This window comes from Pseudophryne corroboree, chromosome 8 (assembly GCF_028390025.1).
Source record: "Pseudophryne corroboree isolate aPseCor3 chromosome 8, aPseCor3.hap2, whole genome shotgun sequence".
Taxonomy (NCBI): domain Eukaryota; kingdom Metazoa; phylum Chordata; class Amphibia; order Anura; family Myobatrachidae; genus Pseudophryne; species Pseudophryne corroboree.
In genome coordinates, this window is record NC_086451.1 from 102,117,439 (window position 1) to 102,137,345 (window position 19,907).

The 19,907-nt window shown below is 46.2% G+C and overlaps 1 long non-coding RNA gene across 1 annotated transcript; it reads left to right on the forward strand.

Annotated features, from left to right (window-relative positions):
- The first annotated feature begins 9,379 nt into the window (after positions 1 to 9,379).
- LOC134947530 (uncharacterized) lies at positions 9,380 to 10,280 on the forward strand. The gene is made up of 4 exons (XR_010182600.1): positions 9,380 to 9,457; positions 9,576 to 9,647; positions 9,815 to 10,120; positions 10,210 to 10,280. It is a non-coding gene; the product is annotated as an uncharacterized LOC134947530 (long non-coding RNA).
- The last annotated feature ends 9,627 nt before the right edge of the window (positions 10,281 to 19,907 follow it).

The following is a 19,907-nucleotide window of genomic DNA, read 5'->3' on the forward strand; positions in this document are numbered from 1 at the left end:
GCTATTCCCCACGATACCCGTCCAAAGTTAGACGCCGCCTCCATCCCCCCTAGTCACCCCGCTGCCCGTCTACATTTACACGCCTAGCTAGACACCCCACTACATTACGCGCCCCATGTTTCACCGTGGCACTACAAGTAACACAACGCCCTGGCACTGCTCCCCGCTCTGGTAGCACAGTCACACCCTTTAAGAAACACCCCACCCATGTCTGTCAGCACACCTGGGCACCCGGCTGCACATCTGCAACGCTGACACCCTCCCCCCCGCTATTCCCCACGATACCCGTCCAAAGTTAGACGCCGCCTCCATCCCCCCTAGTCACCCCGCTGCCCGTCTACATTTACACGCCTAGCTAGACACCCCACTACATTACGCGCCCCATGTTTCACCGTGGCACTACAAGTAACACAACGCCCTGGCACTGCTCCCCGCTCTGGTAGCACAGTCACACCCTTTAAGAAACACCCCACCCATGTCTGTCAGCTGCCAGCACACCTGGGCACCCGGCTGCACATCTGCAACGCTGACACCCTCCCCCCCCCCCCCGCTATTCCCCACGATACCCGTCCAAAGTTAGACGCCGCCTCCATCCCCCCTAGTCACCCCGCTGCCCGTCTACATTTACACGCCTAGCTAGACACCCCACTACATTACGCGCCCCATGTTTCACCGTGGCACTACAAGTAACACAACGCCCTGGCACTGCTCCCCGCTCTGGTAGCACAGTCACACCCTTTAAGAAACACCCCACCCATGTCTGCCAGCACACCTGGGCACCCGGCTGCACATCTGCAACGCTGACACCCTCCCCCCCCCCCCCCGCTATTCCCCACGATACCCTTCCAAAGTTAGATGCCGCCTCCATCCCCCCTAGTCACCCCGCTGCCCGTCTACATTTACACGCCTAGCTAGACACCCCACTACATTACGCGCCCCATGTTTCACCGTGGCACTACAAGTAACACAACGCCCTGGCACTGCTCCCCGCTCTGGTAGCACAGTCACACCCTTTAAGAAACACCCCACCCATGTCTGCCAGCACACCTGGGCACCCGGCTGCACATCTGCAACGCTGACACCCTCCCCCCCCCCCCGCTATTCCCCACGATACCCTTCCAAAGTTAGACGCCGCCTCCATCCCCCCTAGTCACCCCGCTGCCCGTCTACATTTACACGCCTAGCTAGACACCCCACTACATTACGCGCCCCATGTTTCACCGTGGCACTACAAGTAACACAACGCCCTGGCACTGCTCCCCGCTCTGGTAGCACAGTCACACCCTTTAAGAAACACCCCACCCATGTCTGTCAGCACACCTGGGCACCCGGCTGCACATCTGCAACGCTGACACCCTCCCCCCCCCCCCGCTATTCCCCACGATACCCTTCCAAAGTTAGACGCCGCCTCCATCCCCCCTAGTCACCCCGCTGCCCGTCTACATTTACACGCCTAGCTAGACACCCCACTACATTACGCGCCCCATGTTTCACCGTGGCACTACAAGTAACACAACGCCCTGGCACTGCTCCCCGCTCTGGTAGCACAGTCACACCCTTTAAGAAACACCCCACCCATGTCTGCCAGCACACCTGGGCACCCGGCTGCACATCTGCAACGCTGACACCCTCCCCCCCCCCCGCTATTCCCCACGATACCCTTCCAAAGTTAGGCGCCGCCTCCATCCCCCCTAGTCACCCCGCTGCCCGTCTACATTTACACGCCTAGCTAGACACCCCACTACATTACGCGCCCCATGTTTCACCGTGGCACTACAAGTAACACAACGCCCTGGCACTGCTCCCCGCTCTGGTAGCACAGTCACACCCTTTAAGAAACACCCCACCCATGTCTGTCAGCACACCTGGGCACCCGGCTGCACATCTGCAACGCTGACACCCTCCCCCCCCCCCCCCGCTATTCCCCACGATACCCGTCCAAAGTTAGACGCCGCCTCCATCCCCCCTAGTCACCCCGCTGCCCGTCTACATTTACACGCCTAGCTAGACACCCCACTACATTACGCGCCCCATGTTTCACCGTGGCACTACAAGTAACACAACGCCCTGGCACTGCTCCCTGCTCTGGTAGCACAGTCACACCCTTTAAGAAACACCCCACCCATGTCTGTCAGCACACCTGGGCACCCGGCTGCACATCTGCAACGCTGACACCCCCCCCCCCCCCCGCTATTCCCCACGATACCCGTCCAAAGTTAGACGCCGCCTCCATCCCCCCTAGTCACCCCGCTGCCCGTCTACATTTACACGCCTAGCTAGACACTCCACTACATTACGCGCCCCATGTTTCACCGTGGCACTACAAGTAACACAACGCCCTGGCACTGCTCCCCGCTCTGGTAGCACAGTCACACCCTTTAAGAAACACCCCACCCATGTCTGCCAGCACACCTGGGCACCCGGCTGCACATCTGCAACGCTGACACCCTCCCCCCCCCCGCTATTCCCCACGATACCCTTCCAAAGTTAGACGCCGCCTCCATCCCCCCTAGTCACCCCGCTGCCCGTCTACATTTACACGCCTAGCTAGACACCCCACTACATTACGCGCCCCATGTTTCACCGTGGCACTACAAGTAACACAACGCCCTGGCACTGCTCCCCGCTCTGGTAGCACAGTCACACCCTTTAAGAAACACCCCACCCATGTCTGTCAGCACACCTGGGCACCCGGCTGCACATCTGCAACGCTGACACCCTCCCCCCCCCCCCGCTATTCCCCACGATACCCTTCCAAAGTTAGACGCCGCCTCCATCCCCCCTAGTCACCCCGCTGCCCGTCTACATTTACACGCCTAGCTAGACACCCCACTACATTACGCGCCCCATGTTTCACCGTGGCACTACAAGTAACACAACGCCCTGGCACTGCTCCCCGCTCTGGTAGCACAGTCACACCCTTTAAGAAACACCCCACCCATGTCTGTCAGCACACCTGGGCACCCGGCTGCACATCTGCAACGCTGACACCCTCCCCCCCCCCCCCGCTATTCCCCACGATACCCTTCCAAAGTTAGACGCCGCCTCCATCCCCCCTAGTCACCCCGCTGCCCGTCTACATTTACACGCCTAGCTAGACACCCCACTACATTACGCGCCCCATGTTTCACCGTGGCACTACAAGTAACACAACGCCCTGGCACTGCTCCCCGCTCTGGTAGCACAGTCACACCCTTTAAGAAACACCCCACCCATGTCTGTCAGCACACCTGGGCACCCGGCTGCACATCTGCAACGCTGACACCCTCCCCCCCCCCCCGCTATTCCCCACGATACCCTTCCAAAGTTAGACGCCGCCTCCATCCCCCCTAGTCACCCCGCTGCCCGTCTACATTTACACGCCTAGCTAGACACCCCACTACATTACGCGCCCCATGTTTCACCGTGGCACTACAAGTAACACAACGCCCTGGCACTGCTCCCCGCTCTGGTAGCACAGTCACACCCTTTAAGAAACACCCCACCCATGTCTGTCAGCACACCTGGGCACCCGGCTGCACATCTGCAACGCTGACACCCTCCCCCCCCCCCCCGCTATTCCCCACGATACCCGTCCAAAGTTAGACGCCGCCTCCATCCCCCCTAGTCACCCCGCTGCCCGTCTACATTTACACGCCTAGCTAGACACCCCACTACATTACGCGCCCCATGTTTCACCGTGGCACTACAAGTAACACAACGCCCTGGCACTGCTCCCCGCTCTGGTAGCACAGTCACACCCTTTAAGAAACACCCCACCCATGTCTGTCAGCACACCTGGGCACCCGGCTGCACATCTGCAACGCTGACACCCTCCCCCCCCCCCGCTATTCCCCACGATACCCGTCCAAAGTTAGACGCCGCCTCCATCCCCCCTAGTCACCCCGCTGCCCGTCTACATTTACACGCCTAGCTAGACACTCCACTACATTACGCGCCCCATGTTTCACCGTGGCACTACAAGTAACACAACGCCCTGGCACTGCTCCCCGCTCTGGTAGCACAGTCACACCCTTTAAGAAACACCCCACCCATGTCTGCCAGCACACCTGGGCACCCGGCTGCACATCTGCAACGCTGGCACCCTCCCCCCCCCCCCCCCGCTATTCCCCACGATACCCGTCCAAAGTTAGACGCCGCCTCCATCCCCCCTAGTCACCCCGCTGCCCGTCTACATTTACACGCCTAGCTAGACACCCCACTACATTACGCGCCCCATGTTTCACCGTGGCACTACAAGTAACACAACGCCCTGGCACTGCTCCCCGCTCTGGTAGCACAGTCACACCCTTTAAGAAACACCCCACCCATGTCTGCCAGCACACCTGGGCACCCGGCTGCACATCTGCAACGCTGACACCCTCCCCCCCCCGCTATTCCCCACGATACCCTTCCAAAGTTAGACGCCGCCTCCATCCCCCCTAGTCACCCCGCTGCCCGTCTACATTTACACGCCTAGCTAGACACCCCACTACATTACGCGCCCCATGTTTCACCGTGGCACTACAAGTAACACAACGCCCTGGCACTGCTCCCCGCTCTGGTAGCACAGTCACACCCTTTAAGAAACACCCCACCCATGTCTGTCAGCACACCTGGGCACCCGGCTGCACATCTGCAACGCTGATACCCTCCCCCCCCCCCCCCGCTATTCCCCACGATACCCGTCCAAAGTTAGACGCCGCCTCCATCCCCCCTAGTCACCCCGCTGCCCGTCTACATTTACACGCCTAGCTAGACACCCCACTACATTACGCGCCCCATGTTTCACCGTGGCACTACAAGTAACACAACGCCCTGGCACTGCTCCCCGCTCTGGTAGCACAGTCACACCCTTTAAGAAACACCCCACCCATGTCTGTCAGCACACCTGGGCACCCGGCTGCACATCTGCAACGCTGACACCCTCCCCCCCCCCCCGCTATTCCCCACGATACCCGTCCAAAGTTAGACGCCGCCTCCATCCCCCCTAGTCACCCCGCTGCCCGTCTACATTTACACGCCTAGCTAGACACTCCACTACATTACGCGCCCCATGTTTCACCGTGGCACTACAAGTAACACAACGCCCTGGCACTGCTCCCCGCTCTGGTAGCACAGTCACACCCTTTAAGAAACACCCCACCCATGTCTGCCAGCACACCTGGGCACCCGGCTGCACATCTGCAACGCTGACACCTCCCCCCCCCCCCCCCGCTATTCCCCACGATACCCGTCCAAAGTTAGACGCCGCCTCCATCCCCCCTAGTCACCCCGCTGCCCGTCTACATTTACACGCCTAGCTAGACACCCCACTACATTACGCGCCCCATGTTTCACCGTGGCACTACAAGTGACACAACGCCTCCCTCCAACTGTCCCCCGAACACCAGCTATCACCAGCCATGTACCCCAAGACGCACACCGCTCTCTCTAGCCATCTACCCCTCTCCCACCATAAGCTCCCCCACAGCCGTGTACTGCCCCTATACGCCCCAGCACACCGGAACGTCACCCCGTTCTCGTGCTGAGGTGCAGCCAGCATTCCCCATTGCACTATATGTGCCAAAATTACACCAACACTCCAGCTACATAATCCCCGTCGATAAGTACTGCAAGCTCCATAATGGCAGAGTTTGCTTAAATTAACCGTTCACGGACAACGTTCCAAGATACATTCCGGTTACTGTTTTTTTTTTTTAAATTTGATTTAAATAATGCTATCACTGATGACACCAATCAAAACATAACATGTCCGTTCGCGCTGAAATCCAACCAATAAAATATACTCCTACATAAGACAAATCAACAGTTCAGTATAACCTGACGTATAGTGGTGCCACTAAATTAGCCAATAATACTACATGATTCCTATTTGAAGGAGGAGCGATGTTCCCGCACTTTTACACAGAATATAAACTCTGTCCCTCCCTTGCATAGGCGCCATTTGCTTGAGACTGCTAACTGGCTGTATACGGTCTGTTAGCGTCTTGTGATTGGCTTCTAGCGATTCTGATTTACATATCAGAGCTTTTCTGGAGAAGTGACCGTGACAAGAATTCTTCATACGAAGAGAAGACCAATCCAGTTTTTTTTTTCTCATCTTAATAGGTAAGCGCTGAGCTAAATGTACTCTGTCTTTCTATTACACTATCATGCTAAATAAACTGTCCCATGTTTCTTATTATCTCTTCCAACTGCTATCCCTGCCACTGCTGATTGGCATTATTTGTATATCTGTTACTGCAGTGTGTGAGATGTCGGTATCTGGCACTGCTTTCTGGCATAATGTGTGTATTTTTCACCGTTTGTTTGCCAAATGTGTATATCTGTCACTGCTTGGGTTCATTATTTGTGTATATGTCACAGCTGTTTGGCATAATTTATGTATTTGGCACTGCTGGGTGGCATAATTTATGTATTTGGCACTGCTGGGTGGCATAATTTTGGTATCTGGCCCTGCTGGATGGCATAATTTCTGTATTTGGCACTGCTGGGTGGCATAATTTGGGTATCTGGCACTGCTGGGTGGCATAATTTGGGTATCTGGCACTGCTGGGTGGCATAATTTCTGTATTTGGCACTGCTGGGTGGCATAATTTCTGTATTTGGCACTGCTGGGTGCCATAATTTCTATATTTGGCACTGCTGGGTGGCATATTTTGGGTATCTGGCACTGCTGGGTGGCATAATTTCTGTATTTGGCACTGCTGGGTGGCATAATTTATGTATTTGGCACTGCTGGGTGGCATAATTTGGGTATCTGCCACTGCTGGGTGGCATAATTTGGGTATCTGGCACTGCTGGGTGGCATAATTTCTGTATTTGGCACTGCTGGGTGGCATAATTTCTGTATTTGGCACTGCTGGGTGCCATATTTTCTATATTTGGCACTGCTGGGTGGCATATTTTGGGTATCTGGCACTGCTGGGTGGCATAATTTCTGTATTTGGCACTGCTGGGTGGCATAATTTCTGTATTTGGCACTGCTGGGTTGCATAGTTTATGTATTTGGCACTGCTGGGTGGCATAATTTCTGTATTTGGCACTGCTGGATGGCATAATTTCTATATTTGGCACTGCTGGGTGGCATAATTTGGGTATCTGGCACTGCTGGGTGGCTTAATTTATGTATTTGGCACTGCTGGGTGGCATATTTTGGGTATCTGGCACTGCTGGGTGGCATAATTTCTATATTTGGCACTGCTGGGTTGCATAGTTTATGTATTTGGCACTGCTGAGTGGCATAATTTCTGTATTTGGCACTGCTGGATGGCATAATTTGGGTATCTGGCACTGCTGGGTGGCATAATTTGGGTATCTGGCACTGCTGGGTGGCATAATTTCTGTATTTGGCACTGCTGGGTTGCATAGTTTATGTATTTGGCACTGCTGGGTGGCATAATTTCTGTATTTGGCACTGCTGGATGGCATAATTTGGGTATCTGGCACTGCTGGGTGGCATAATTTGGGTATCTGGCACTGCTGGGTGGCATAATTTCTATATTTGGCACTGCTGGGTGGCATAGTTTATGTATTTGGCACTGCTGGGTGGCATAATTTCTGTATTTGGCACTGCTGGATGGCATAATTTCTATATTTGGCACTGCTGGGTGGCATAATTTGGGTATCTGGCACTGCTGGGTGGCATAATTTATGTATTTGGCACTGCTGGGTGGCATATTTTGGGTATCTGGCACTGCTGGGTGGCATAATTTCTATATTTGGCACTGCTGGGTTGCATAGTTTATGTATTTGGCACTGCTGGGTGGCATAATTTCTGTATTTGGCACTGCTGGATGGCATAATTTGGGTATCTGGCACTGCTGGGTGGCATAATTTGGGTATCTGGCACTGCTGGGTGGCATAATTTCTGTATTTGGCACTGCTGGGTTGCATAGTTTATGTATTTGGCACTGCTGGGTGGCATAATTTCTGTATTTGGCACTGCTGGATGGCATAATTTGGGTATCTGGCACTGCTGGGTGGCATAATTTGGGTATCTGGCACTGCTAGGTGGCATAATTTCTGTATTTGGCACTGCTGGGTGGCATAATTTGAGTATCTGGCACTGCTGGGTGGCATAATTTCTGTATTTGGCACTGCTGGGTGGCATAATTTCTATATTTGGCACTGCTGGGTGGCATAATTTGGGTATCTGGCACTGCTGGGTGGCATAATTTATATATTTGGCACTGCTGGGTGGCATATTTTGGGTATCTGGCACTGCTGGGTGGCATAATTTCTATATTTGGCACTGCTGGGTTGCATAGTTTATGTATTTGGCACTGCTGGGTGGCATAATTTCTGTATTTGGCACTGCTGGATGGCATAATTTGGGTATCTGGCACTGCTGGGTGGCATAATTTGGGTATCTGGCACTGCTGGGTGGCATAATTTCTGTATTTGGCACTGCTGGGTGGCATAATTTGAGTATCTGGCACTGCTGGGTGGCATAATTTCTGTATTTGGCACTGCTGGGTGGCATAATTTGAGTATCTGGCACTGCTGGGTGGCATAATTTCTGTATTTGGCACTGCTGGGTGGCATAATTTCTATATTTGGCACTGCTGGGTGGCATAATTTGGGTATCTGGCACTGCTGGGTGGCATAATTTATGTATTTGGCACTGCTGGGTGGCCTAATTTGAGTATCTGGCACTGCTGGGTGGCATAATTTCTGTATTTGGCACTGCTGGGGTTCATTACTTGTGTATATTTGTAACAGCTGGTTGGCAAAATTTGGGTATGTTGCACTGCTAGTATACTAATTATTATTATTATTATTATTAATATTAGTATGATTTTTTTTTTTTTTTAAGTTTTTTTTTCAGAGATGTCCGAGGAAGAAGCAAGGAGGCTTTCTCTATCCGCACAGGAAGAAGAATCCTCGGAAAGACAGCAACAAACATCACCAACCGACCATGGCAGAGTTTCGCATGAAGAAGCGGACTCGGGAGAAGAATCCAGCAGCAGGGCACCCAACTTCACAGATGAAGAAACGGACACCCTAATCAATCAAGTTGTTCATCACTCCTTTCAACTTTTCGGATCGCCGGCAAGAAATGTTCATCACCGATTCAAGGGAACGACGTGGAATGAAATCTCTGAATCAGTTTCTTTGGGAGGTGGGTTCAAGCGAAGCAACGAAAGTTGCAAGAAAAGGTTACGCGACTGTAGAAGATCCGTCAATCTCAAGATCCAAAAAGGGCAAAAATTACACAAGGATTGGGAAAAGAAGATGGAGAACTACTTCGTACTTGTGCAGGAAGAAATGGCAGGAACCAGTGCAGAAGGTATTATTTTTAAAAATTCTATAAAATTAATTTTTTAATATTCTTTTTAAAAAACTAATTATTTCAACAAAAATTTAAATTTCGTATTTCTTTCAAAAGGAGCCAGAAAATATTCTACGCCAACAAAACATAGCACGCCACAAACGGAAACAACGCCAAAGAAGAAAACAAAATCGCAGAAAGGTTAGGGACATATCGTATTTTCATATATATATATATATATATATATATATATTCAAAAAATATTTTGTATGGAAACAAAACTAATAACTACAGTATGTTCTTTATATAAATATTACAGATTCCACAGTTAAGGCAAAGAGAAGAGTTTCTTTTGGATATCCGACAACTGGAGGAGGTGCTGAGGATACCGGTAAGGCATAGTTTTTGTACATGAAATTATAAATTTTGGTACATGTATATCTATCAATGGGTATATACCTCTAGCTTGCACTGTTTGCGTATCTTTAGCTGTCTGTATTTCTGGCACTGCATATTTTTGGGTTATAATTATTGTATATATCTATATTGACATTTTAGAAACCCAGATACAGCATACAATATTGCCGATTGATTCAACACTGCAAGCAGCGACACTTCAAGCAGAATCAGCCCAGATGCACCCACCCACGGTGCAGGAAGAAACATCATCCCAACAGCCACTTCCAGAAGAAAATTCATCACAGGGGCACCCACAGACACTGCCAGAAGAGTCCTTTTCACAGAGCTACCCTGCAATTGGAGACCATAATCTTGTTGAAAGAACAGAGCAAATTCCGGACATGGAAACTTCAGGCAGTGTACCAGAAGTCCTTGAATCAAAAACACCGGAAACTACGCCAGGAGGTAGCAATTTTATATTTATTTACAATTTAGGAGTGTTTAATTGTGTTCAACTGTAATTTGTTAAACTAAATTATTTACTTGTATTACAGAGTCATCACTCAATCTAATACTGGAAGCTTTAAAGAACATGGACCAATGTAGAGCTGAAGAAAGCCAAAGGATTAATAATCGTTTGGACAACGTGGAACAGAACATCGACCATATCAAGACAGCTGTTGTTCAACAAAATGACGCAATGATATCGCTGGCCCGATACTACGATCAACTTGTGTCAGCACATATGTCGGTGGTTGGACATTGCAAGAGCATGCAGCAGAAGATTGAACAGATCAGCACCCAACAAAATGACCAGCGGGATGGAGAATCGCATCAGGAACAACTCTGTCGACAACACAATGATTCTCTGGAACATATTTCATTGCAATGCCAACAGATTGGAACAGGCCTTCAAAGCATGCTACTGTGGCAACAACAGTGCAACCTAAACACAAGCATGATTTCAACAAGCCTGCAGCTGATGACAGACGAAGGAAGAAGATTGCACAGCGCACAACCACAGCAGGCAGAACGAAGTTCGGAAGTCACAACACCATCAAACAGAACATCAATTGATCAAGAAATGTATGCTCAAGAAGAGAGAGGAGATCTGGCTTACCAAAGAGCATTGTCAGTTTTGAGACTGCAGCGTCAAAGGTCAGAAGAATTGGAGCAGTCCATAATACAGCAAGAGATGTGGAACAGAGCACAGCAGGAGATGTTGGAACAAGCACAGACGGTTATGTGGAACAGAGCACAGGAGGAGCATGCCCGAGCCCAGGAGGAACATGCCCGAGCCCAGGAGGAGCATGCCCGAGCCCAGGATGAGCATGCCACAGCACCGGAGGAGCATGCCACAGCACCGGAGGAGCATGCCACAGCCCCGGAGGAGCCGTCAGGAGCCCAGGAGGAGCCGTCCACAACAGCAAACTAGCCGGACACAGGGACCAGTCCGCTAATCAAGCACAGAGGCTGGCATAGAGCTTGGCGGAGGACTTGCCAAGGGTAAGTCATCTAGCTTTTTCCTCTTTCTTTTCCCCAACAAGTTAGGTATTTGTCCGTAGCGGTGTGCTAAGTTAGGGAAAGGAGATCAGCAATGGTGTCAGGGACAGTTAGTGACAAGCAAAGGTAGTTTTTTTTATAAACTGACTGTGTCTTTTTTTCTTTACAGCATACCGACAACTGGCAAGACCTAATCGGAGAAGGGTCCAGTCCGCTAATCAAGCACAGAGGCTGGCATAGAGCTTGGCGGAGGACTTGCCAAGGGTAAGTCATCTAGCTTTTTCCTCTTTCTTTTCCCCAACAAGTTAGGTATTTGTCCGTAGCGGTGTGCTAAGTTAGGGAAAGGAGATCAGCAATGGTGTCAGGGACAGTTAGTGACAAGCAAAGGTAGTTTTTTTTATAAACTGACTGTGTCTTTTTTTCTTTACAGCATACCGACAACTGGCAAGACCTAATCGGAGAAGGGTCCAGTCCGCTAATCAAGCACAGAGGCTGGCATAGAGCTTGGCGGAGGACTTGCCAAGGGTAAGTCATCTAGCTTTGTCCTCTTTCTTTTCCCCAACAAGCTAGGTATTTGTCCGTAGCGGTGTGCTAAGTTAGGGAAAGGAGATCAGCAATGGTGTCAGGGACAGTTAGTGACAAACAAAGGTAGTTTTTTTTATAAACTGACTGTGTCTTTTTTCTTTACAGCATACCGACAACTGGCAAGACCTAATCGGAGAAGGGTCCAGTCCGAGAAGACAACAGAATAATGATGCAGGCATAGAGCTACCAAGGTATGCTGCATCGTATAAGTCTGATTTTTCTTAAGTCACAGAAGATAATGGATACACATTAGTTTTACGGGGTATGGACCAGTTCTATATTTGCCTTGTGCACTTTAGTAAATAGTGTATGGTGGATGCCTGTTGTATTCCCATACTAACAGACGCAATTTTATTTATTTGACCGTAGGAGCCGGGCACACTTGTGCAAGATTGTTAATTATCTGCTTTTGTTTTTCACATTTTTCATGCAGGACTGGTTGACACAAGCCTGCATGCTTAGTGGGACTTAGGGTTGTGTGGAACAGGCCAACCTCATATAGGCTTACTGGTACTGTTCCACGCTGATAGGTGACTGATCTCGCAAGCGCAATGTTATTTTGGCAGATTACACTAACAGGCATCACAGGGAAGCGCATCTCCTGAACTAAGTCTGGCTCCACAGCGGTACCAATCCTTCTTAGTAAGGGGGGGGGGGGGGGGGGAGCATTGTAGAATAGAAATAAAAATTTAATTAACTTGATTTAGCAACCCAGCTGATTTGTAATTTTTAAAAAGTTGGTGTTGCGGTATCCATGTTCTGTGGTTCCATGTTGGCTCTGTGATAAATTGTGTTTTTCAATTTTCATGTGTGTGCGTGTGTCCCTTCACATTACAATGTCATGTTCATGTGTTTGATGCACAGCAGAGTGTCTATATTCCTCGGGTTAATATAGTACATGTAACAAAACTATTAGACATTCTCAGGCGAGAGGGACTAATCAAAAAGATGCCATTAAAGGGATCATATCAAATATTTATATCAAATTTTAGCATACTGAGAAAGAGATGAAAAAGTTAACTCAGTCTATGGGTGACATGATGAATAGAGATTAAGTGACAATACCAGAGCCAGAGTCACAGACCCTTACCATTAGTCCAACAATGCGTACTGTGGCATATATGATGCAAGCTGACAATGATGATGAAGTGTCTTACGCAGAGTATGGTAATGTTTTTGGTGGGGGTCTGTATCTTTATTACAAGGGCTAAAATCTGTGATCTAAACAATAAGCGACATTATACAAATTACTGAAAAAATATGGAGGACATGGAGTCTTATTTCAATTTAATAAAAAAATCATGTTTACTATTACAGCATCAAAATAGTCAAATGCTGTATTTGCAGAAAACTAAGTTGTGAAAAGTTGAGGTATGAGGGGACATGGTTATACATTAATATGGCTGTATTGAAAACTAACTCTAAATTTACTATTTTAATCTCCTTTTGCAGAACGTCCATGATGGAAGAACCGAAGAATTTGGAACTAAAAGATCATTGCGGCACAGAAGCCTTCTACAGTCAAAACCAAAAACATCAACCCTAAAGTCATTGTTCCAGGCATCAAATAAAGAAGCTGAAAAATGGGGGCATAGCTAAACTAGGACTTCAAAAACTGTAATCCAATGCTCGCATGATCACCAGCATTGATTGTTGGAACTGTTTTAAAAAAAATTGAGAGTATTAACCACAAAAATCCATTATGTATGCAGCAGTGAGGCTATATGAATACGCTAGATGCTCATAGCATGCAGATGCACTCTGTTAGTGGCTCATTCGGTTACCTGTATTCCTCAGGATTCAAAATAAAGTACTTTATCTTGCATCCTAGAGGAAACTGGGGTAAACATTAGTACCATGGACAATAGACAGGTCCACTAGGAGCCATGTGCTTTTTAGTAGTGTTGACTAGCTAATCCCTCTATGTCGCTCCTAGTAGACTGTTTAGAAAATCTGCCTGGAGGAGAAATTCACAAGTGTGAGAGATCCTGAGGATTTTAGCAGATTTTTATTAGTTTAAGGTTAGTATTTGACCGGAGAATGGGTTGGACCAGTATGCCTGCTTCGTTGGACTTGACACAAGGAGCACATGATGGAGTTATTCACAAGAACAAACAACACCCCTAACAGAGCATGAAGATATGAAGAGTGGTGAGTACAGTTCCGGCGTAACAATTAGCTTGTAGACTATGTATATGGCGGCACAAGGATACCATCTACAGACTACCACAGACAATGGACTGCGGAAGCAGACTACAGGAGAAACGTGTACATCCTGCCCTTCACAGGTGAGTCCATGTTTTTGGTTGAAAGCGATAAGTGAGTAACTAAGGCAATGGTGGGTAAGTATACATATCTTCCTTCCACAGCTATACCGGCTACGAAATCGTATACTGCCCCTATATTGCATTCCTTTTGGATGAATAAATAATAAAAGAAAAACACTGCATCCTCTATTACCTTGAGAGGGGAGTATATGAAAAATGCTGCGACTGGTTTTCAGGAACAAAACTCAAAATCTGCTTACTCAAAGCCTTCAGACTCCCGGTGGACCCAACTGCCTGAGCAATAGGCAGGTGGGACCACGTTTTTAATTTTACGGATAACATATGGCCGACATCTGTCCTACATCCATGGGTAAAAGATCGTACTGCACAGGGGTAGAAGGACAGTTCTTTCAATGATTCTTACCTCACTTAGTTTTCAAAACAGGCTTACCACCTTCTAAAAATTAAAATTTGGATTCAAAATAAATCAATTCCAAAGCTGGTACTGAGCCCGTTCATTGTACCATTTCCACCTCAGATAAAAAACATGGGTTGATACCCATTTGTGGGAATGAAAAAATAATGTTTGGTAAGGGGATTTTGGAAAATATAAGACAATGACCACATACACACTATATAATTTACTGTTAATAAAGGGATAATATCTTAAGAAATAGAGTTAAACATTTCTAAGCATTGTTTGATTTTAGGTACTATCAAGAAACAACGTGTATAGAATTAAGTTTCTCTTTACAGTTAATCTGAATAGAATAAAGATTTTTTTAATGTGACAGACTGCACTTGCTATATTTTTTGATATGTTAAATATTTGTATAACTTAATATTGTGTTATTCCCAAGTGGTTGTTGTTATAATTTCAATAAATTTTTGGTAAGTTTGTTTAACTTTCTGTTATGTCTTAATAAAAAATTGTTGTAGAACTTTAAATAAATTGTTTAAATGTTTGTATAACTTAATGTTATGTGTTATTACAAAGTGGTTGTAGTTTTATTTGTTGTACTTTAAATAAATTTTTTGGAATATTTCAATTTGTGTATCTAATATTGTCATATAATACACATTTAATTAACATGACTGACAATCTTAACACATCTTGAATTTGGGAATATATAAGGCATTCACCAATGCGGTGTTCAAGGCACAACAACGGTAAAAGTATACATCTTAGCCATGCCTTGGAAATGACGCTTATGTAAAGATGACAGGATGATAAAATTACGTGGACAGTAGCAAAGCATGGATACAACAAAATCAGGTATACTTCTGGGGCATTGAAAGTATCTTTTGGTTTTAAACTATGGCAAATCATCTCATCTCTGTTGTATTTAACATATACTGCCTATAGGGCTTTTGTATTTAAAATATAATTTTCACAATGTTGGAGCATGGCATTTTAAAATACAATATTAATTAGAAATTTACAGAAGGGATGACAAAGGGGACCACTGTGATGTTGATTATTTATTTCAGAGTGCATAAAACTGAATTTATAAAATAAAATAAAACTAATATATATATATATATATATATATATATAATCCAAAAAGAACGGCACTCTGTGTTATTAGCAGCTGCCTCGGTGCCTTTCATGGCTGCATGCCAGTATAAATCATTCACAAATGGGTGTCACTCACGAGGACCTGTCACAGCGGAAAGAACTAACGAGAGAGACTGAGCTCTGGTAACGTTTCAGCTATATTCTAGCTTTCGTCAGACCCGTTCTGACGAAAGCTAGAATATAGCTGAAACGTTCCCAGAGCTCAGTCTCTCTCGTTATTTATTTCCGCTGTGACAAGTCCTCGTGAGTGCCACCTATTTGTGAATGATTTATACTGGCATGCAGCCATGAAAGGCACCGAGGCAGCTGCTAATAACACAGAGTGCCGTTCTTTTTGGATTATATATATACATAATCCAAAAAGAACGGCACTCTGTGTTATTAGCAGCTGCCTCGGTGCCTTTCATGGCTGCATGCCAGTATAAATCATTCACAAATAGGTGGCACTCACGAGGACTTGTCACAGCGGAAATAAATAACGAGAGAGACTGAGCTCTGGGAACGTTTCAGCTATATTCTAGCTTTCGTCAGAACGGGTCTGACGAAAGCTAGAATATAGCTGAAACGTTACCAGAGCTCAGTCTCTCTCGTTAGTTCTTTCCGCTGTGACAGGTCCTCGTGAGTGACACCCATTTGTGAATGATATATATATATATATATATATATATGTATATGTGTGTGTGTGTATATATATATATATATATATATAATACAATTGGGATGAAAGCATTAACAGGAATAGTGAATTTCCTCTGTGGAACTAAATGTACAATGTCTTTAAATATTGTCGTCGCTGGACTTGAGACACGTGCACCTTCCCCAGTTAATCACTCAGTCTGCACACGTAGATGACGGATGTTGTTTATCACAAAACGTCGATTTGCAATAGGGTGATTTCATCTAGAAAAATAAGGGAAATTTTGGACAGGATTGTACATAAAATTGAAATCAAAAACAAGTCTAGTGGTCACACAGCAGCATGTTCATTCTTAATTATTTATCAAATAATTTGATAAATGTTAACATAGATAGTCCAAGCTTTGTAGAATATAATTTTTGACTTGTATTAATATCAATATTTGTATTTTAATAAAATTTATTTATAAAAATATGTGTAATAATTAGATAGAGGTATGTAATGGGATGAGAATTGCAAATCTTTGGGTAAGGGGGGTAATTACAAGTTAATTGCAGCAGGAAATTTTTAAGGAGTTGGTAAAAACCATGTGCACTGCAGGGGAGGCAGATATAACATTTGCATAGAGAGTTATATTTGGGTGGGTTATTTTATTTTAGTTAAGTGCAGGGTAAATACTGGCAGCTTTATTTTTACAATGCAAATTAGATTGCAGATTGAACACAACACACCGAAATCTAACTCTCTCTGCCTCCCCTGCAGTACACATGTTTTGGCCCAGTTGCTAACATAATTCCTGCTGCCATCTACTTGGAATTACCACAAATGGGTATTTTTTGGTACAAGGTATGTACATAGGTGTGCGCAGGGGGGGTGCCTGGTGCGCACAGGCACCCCCTAATGTCTGGCACCCTGATCTCACATGCCTGATGCAGCGATCGCCGAGCAGGCTGATTACTGTCCCCTCTGCGCTGCACCCTGTCAGGACTGCATTACTGACCGGACGCCTGGGTTCATCAAGGGTGCCACTGCCACCGGCTTTCAAACTCCCGGCTCCACCTCCATGTACAAAAACAGCGTGATGTGACGTGATGACGTCATGCTGCTCGCACGCCCACCCGTCACATGCCCACCTCTCTCCTTCTATGCTATACCAACGCCAGCCACTGATGAGGATCAGCATGCAGCCAGCGTTCCTCTTAGGAAGACACATTCAATACTGGCAGGCGGTTGGCAACAGCATTGACACGTCACTCCTTTTTCCAGCAGCGCCAATACTAGTCTGCTACTGTCAGTGCCAGTGAGTGACTGATTTGTAAGTAAGCTGCTGCAACTTGCAGGGGAAAGAGACGGGGAGCCAGACCAGGCTGAGGAGGAGCAGTGTAATTGCAGTGAGTGCCATCAGGGGTGTTTATTTAGTGCACACCACAACATCTGACAATGTATCTGCTTTATTAGGATTGGTACAAGGGTGGATATTTTATATTGCGTTGACCGTCAATAGATGGTGCTAGACACGCCCAAAAGGCGGTGCTAGACACACCCCTCCAACAGTGCACCCCCTAATAAAATGTGCTGCGCACGCCTATGGGTATGTATAGTTGTGTTGAAAATAGTGGTACAGCACTCTGGATTGCATAGAAATAACAAGATATTTCAATATTTACAATGGCTAACAATTATATGTTCCTTCAACTATATACAACACGCCTTGCCAGGAAATATCGGTTAGGTTATGGTGACCTATAAAGTATGACGCAAGATTTTTAACTATGTGCCTGTGTCTTAGGGACAATAATCTAGTATTTAAAATAGTGTATCTATTTTATATAAATTTTATTAGTAATTGTTAATCAACATTATGATTTTCTAAAATTATTGGAATATATTATTGTTTGTATTTTAAAAATATAATTTTAAAATTAAAATGAAAGATTTTATTGCATGATTTGAGATAGGGTATGGGCTTGGGCTCAGAATAGCTAGTATTTGCCTCTTTGATAGATTTAACTATCTGGCCAAATGACGCTATCATCATTGCCCAAAAACTGTAAATACATACACGCGCATGTATTCCCAAAACACAGCGTCAACAATGTAAAATGTTGTAGAACATAAATGTTGGATAACTGAAATGAAGCATACATTGATTAAAAACTATATTGTAATTAATAACTCTTTTAAACGTATAAGATTATGTTGATAAAACGTGTTAAATTAATTGTAAAAACATTAACATTAACATTGAAACATGAAATAAATTAAAATGATATCACCGCATAGGACTCTGTTGTTGAGCTTAGCGTTCTTCTTCCTGTTTGGTGGCAGATGATTCCGTCCGGTTTCATTAGTCGTAACTGGAGAAAATAATTAGTAAAATAGGTGTGTCATTTTTTTCAGTTTTAGTTATATTTTTTTTATAAATTATCAAGATTTAAAAATACAGTCTGATATGTAGGGTAGACAATCTCCTACTATTACTCTTTGGGGTTTTGTGCTGAATAAGTTAAAATAGTGTAACAAAGAGTTTTGGATTTTAACATGGGGGGAAAAAACTATATTGAAACTAACCTTTATCAGGTAGATTATATGAATTTAAAGGAAACAGCTGATTGATTGACATACAGATGTGTCCACTATTACCTTTCTGAAAAAAGTATCATGGCCTGCCGTTCATGGCACGAGATAAGATTTCCTCTTAAGATATAGACGGCAAGCCATGTGTATCTCCTCTGAAATATAGTGCAGTACCACTTTTCAGACAGCAGGTGGCATTTTCAGAAACTGAGCAAGCAGAAAGTCTGATAAAGAGATTCTAGAGGGAGTAGTTCAGACCTGATTCTAGCAGCATTTTATTTGCAAATGGGCAAAACAATGGGGGTCATTCCGAAATGATCGCACGCTAGGTTGTTTTACAGCGGTGCGATCAGGTCGAAACTGCACATGCGTATGCACCTCAATGCGCATGTGCGTCGTACGGGTACAAAGCGGATCATTGCTGAGCAATGGATTTAACGAAGAATCGATTCGCACAGCAGATCGCAAGGAGATTGACAGGAAGAGGGCATTTGTGGGTGGCAACTGAACGCTTTCTGGGAGTGTTTGGAAAAACGCAGGCGTGTCCAAGCGTTTGCAGGGCAGGTGTCTGACGTCAATTCCGGACATGAACAGGCTAAAGTGTTTGCCCCGAATTTACATCAGACACCCACCCTGCAAACGCATTGACACACCTGCGTTTTTCCAAACACTCCCAGAAAATGGTCAGTTGACATCCACAAATGTTTTCTTCCAGTCAATCTCCTTGCGATTGTCTGTGCGAATGGATTATTCATTAAATCCATTGCTCAGCAACGATCCACTTTGTACCTGTGCGACGCGCCTGCGTATTGCGGGGCACACACATGCGCAGTTATGTCCTGATCGCAGCTCAGCAAAACAACCTAGCGTGCAATCAGGCCTGCATGACCCCCATGGTTTTGCCCATCTGCTAACAAAATTGCAGCTATGGGGTGTCATTCCGAGTTGATCGTAGCCCTGCAAAATTTTGCAGGGCTACGATCAGGAACAGAGACATGCGGGGGATGCCCAGCACAGGGCCAGTCCGCCCCGCAGGTCAGTTACGCCCCCCCCCCCTGCAGAAGTGCAAAAGTATTGCACAGCGGAGATGCTTTTGTACTTCAG